The sequence below is a fragment of the Physeter macrocephalus genome, chromosome 15 (genome assembly GCF_002837175.3).
Source record: "Physeter macrocephalus isolate SW-GA chromosome 15, ASM283717v5, whole genome shotgun sequence".
Classification (NCBI taxonomy): Eukaryota; Metazoa; Chordata; class Mammalia; order Artiodactyla; family Physeteridae; genus Physeter; species Physeter macrocephalus.
Genome location: NC_041228.1, coordinates 51,436,426 through 51,440,460, shown reverse-complemented (window position 1 = coordinate 51,440,460; position 4,035 = coordinate 51,436,426).

Genomic DNA, 4,035 nt, shown 5'->3' with positions numbered 1-4,035 from the left:
CCTATTGGGACCAAATTAATAAAGTATGTGAAAAATGGTTTTCAAAGTATAAAATATTAGGTAGATTGATGTTGCTTTTGTCGTGGTTACTATTAAATCACAATGTAACTTCCTCCTCAGTACTTCTATAGACACCTCACTAACAATATTTAGAGGACCAGAAGATGCAAATTATCCAAAACTTCTCAGACTAATTCCACTTATTATTACCATGATAAATGTGTGTCCTTAAAAAAAAAATTGTTCTGTGTGAAGCGGTAATGAACCATGTAAAAAGAAAGACAGCACTTTCTTTTATGCCAAGCTCATCCAATTAGTTACAAGTACATTGTAATATTTGTGGACAATATGGGCCTTTTTCCACTTTCTTCACTCTTCCTTTGTTCATCTCTGCCTATTTCTCTGTCCTCTCTAATAGAAACTAGCTAAACTGTACAAAACAACAACAAAAAAAGGTATAAAAGTAAAATTCAATACTAGCAATTGCACTATTAGCTTTGGAGGAATTAAAGAATTTTAGAAGGATGGTATCATATTCTATTGAGGTCTTGACTTCTTTGCCTCTAAACAGAGAAGTAGGGGATGATAGTAGTTTATTGCTTTCCAGTTTGTTGATGAATACTTTTCTCTTAATGTGACCCAAGTGCAGGGCCTTTGAAAGAGTCTGGCTCTCTGGATCCTGCCCCAGTGAGGCTCTTGCTGGCTTATTGTTCAGCAGAGTCTTCCAGCTTGCCCTTCACCTGGTGCTCCCTGGCCTTCTCTGCAGTATTCCATTCACTGGCTCTGTCCTCCACCCCATCCTTTCCTGCCCTTCTTCCTCGTTCTGACAACCAGGCCCTACTTTCATCTCTAATTTTATGCATCAGCTCCCAAATTAAATTATTTGTTCAGGATTCTCTTACCTAGGGGTTGCCCACAGCTTTGTATCCTATAGTCTCCTTCACTTTCCTCCCCGGGAGCCCCAGGAGTGCCCATAGAGATTCCCAGCTCCCCCTGCAAGAGACAACAGAGTCCTACATTCCAGATTCCCATGATAATTCTTTTCTTTTAATGAACACTGATTAATAAAGTTAATGTAATAGCTTGTGCAGAAGGTTACCAAATATACAAAAACTGCCTATGTAACTAGTTTAAAAAATGAATAATATTCATATGACTAGTCAAAGCTTTCATATTTCTTGGTTCCTTTGAGGCATTCCCACAGAGAATCATTATTAAAAATCATTATTAAAAGCTAGACACCACAAGCACATGCAATATAGATGTAGTCCCTAAAATTCTGGATGCAATGTCTTAAATTTTAAACATTGTAATGGTGATCATTTTTTAAGGTACAGAAATATTGAATCACTATGTTGTGCACTAGGAATTAACACAGTGTTGTAGGACAATTGTACTTCAAAAACAAACAAAACTCATAGAAAAAGAGATCAGATTTTTGGCTACCAGAGGCAGGTGGGAAGGGGGAAGAGGAATTGAATGAAGATGGTTAAAAAGTAGAAACTTCCAGTTACAAGATAAATAAGTATTGGGGTTGTAATATACAACAAGATTTAATAATTAGCACTGCTGCATGTTATACATGAAAGCTGTTAAGAGAGTAAATACTAAGAGTTCTCATCACAAGGAAAAATATTTTTTTTCTTTTTCTTTTATTTTGTATCTCTATTAGATGATGGATGTTCACTAAATTTATTGTGAAAATCATTTCATGATGTATATAAGTCAAATCATTATGCTGTATACCTTAAACTTATACAGTGTGGTATGTCAATGATATCTCAATAAAACTGGAAGAAAAAAATTTAAGGATTATAATTAATGTTGAAACTTGATAAATATAGAGCTTATAGAAGTAAAGTGTAATTACTGGTGGATTTAATCATAAGTTTTCATAAAACTACAAACATCTATTTTTCTAGGTAGATGGTTAAGCTATCATTCAAATCCTTGGACTAGGAGCACTCAAAGTAACATTAATCCCCACAAAAATTGTAGTTTTTATTAAAATTTCTCTTGGTGATAACCTTCTGACAAGCATTTCCCTTCCTTCTTTGAACTTTAAGTCTTATGGCCTTGGTAAGATTTCACTTAAGCTTTGCAATTAAATTTTATGTAAATGTGCCCCAAAGTACTGACAACTCTCCATAACTTTGTTAGCAGTAGACTGGGCAAAATCATTGTTCCTCATTTCAAAAAGCAAGAGATTCTGTACATCATCTTTATGTCATAGATATTTAAGGTTTTCTTCTTCCCAATATTCAAAGCAGACTTCAAATTACGTCTTATATTTGCCAAAGCTGAAACTGCTCAAAGTCAAGATTTGACTAATTATGTCACAATGCTCTATCTGTTGGGACATTTGTAAACCCTGAAAAAGTGAATAGACATCCACAAGTTATTATAAGTGACATCTAATAAAAAATGGAGAAAGAGCCAATTAATCCTACATGAGGCTCATAAAGAAGATATTTTTGTAAGTTAAGAGGATAATTTTGAGGCTCTTGACATGAGGGGAGGGATGGTTTTAGTTCTTCACTCATAAAGAAAGTGCTGAAAGTTTAAAAGGATTGGGCAGAGATTATCCTCAAAAAAAAAGATGATAAGAAAAATAACAAAAAATTGAATTGGTCTTTGAATGCTAAATCATCAGTTGCCCCATTCTTCCATACACAAAATACATTTAGAACTAGTTCCTATATTACAAGCCTCATAAACCATAATATAAATAATATAAATATAATATTAAATCCAGATATTTCTAAGTTTATGAAAACTTGATGCAAATAGTTCTTTCCCCCTCAACTCCATGAATTCCACTGATATGATCAACGTCAACAAGTGTAACATAATCAAGGAAGGCAATAGCTATTTTCCACTCTAATCACTATCCCTTATGCCAAGGGTAACATCCACACAATGTGAGATGAACCACTGTTTCAATTCTTTTTTTTTTTTAACATTTTTATTGGAGTATAATTGCTTTACAATGGTGTGTTAGTTTCTGCTTTATAACAAAGTGAATCAGTTATACATATACATATGTCCCCATATCTGTTCCCGCTTGCATCTCCCTCCCACCCTCCCTATCCCACCCCTCAAGGTGGTCACAAAGCACCGAGCTGATCTCCCTGTGCTATGTGGCTTCTTCCCACTAGCTATCTATTTTACGTTTGGTAGTGTATATATGCCCATGTCACTCTCTCACTTTGTCCCAGCTTACCCTTCCTCCTCCCCTTATCCTCAAGTCCATTCACTAGTAGGTCTGCATCTTTATTCCCATCTTTCCCCTAGGTTCTTCTGACCATTTTTCTTTCGTTCTTTTTTTTTTAAATTCCATATATATGTGTTAGCATACAGTATTTGTTTTTCTCTTTCTGACTTACTTCACTCTGTATGACAGTCTCTAGGTCCATCCACCTCACTACAAATAACTCAGTTTCATTACTTTTTATGGCTGAGTAATATTCCATTGTATACATGTGCCACATCTTCTTTATCCATTCATCTGTTGATGGACAATAGGGTTGCTACCATGTCCTGGCTAATGTAAATAGAGCTGCAATGAACATTTTGGTACATGACTCTTTTTGAATTATGGTTTTCTCAGGGTATATGCCCAGTAGTGGGATTGCTGGGTCGTGTGGAGAAAACGGCACACTCTTGCACAGTTGGTGGGAATGTAAACTGATACAGTCACTATGGAGAACAGTATGGAGGCTCCTTAAAGAACTAAAAGTAGAACTACCATATGACCCGGCAAAGATAAGTGACCATATGTGTGTGGGTTCATCTCTGGGCTTTCTATCTTGTTCCATTGATCTATATTTCTCTTATTGTGCCAGGACCATACTGTCTTGATTACTGTAGCTTTGTAGTATAGTCTGAAGTCAGGGAGCCTGATTCCTCCAATTCCATTTTTCGTTCTCAAGATTACTTTGGCTATTCGGGGTCTTTTGTGTTTCCATACAAATTGTGAAATTTTTTTGTTCTAGTTCTGTGAAAAATGCCAGTGGTAGTTTGATAGGGATTGCA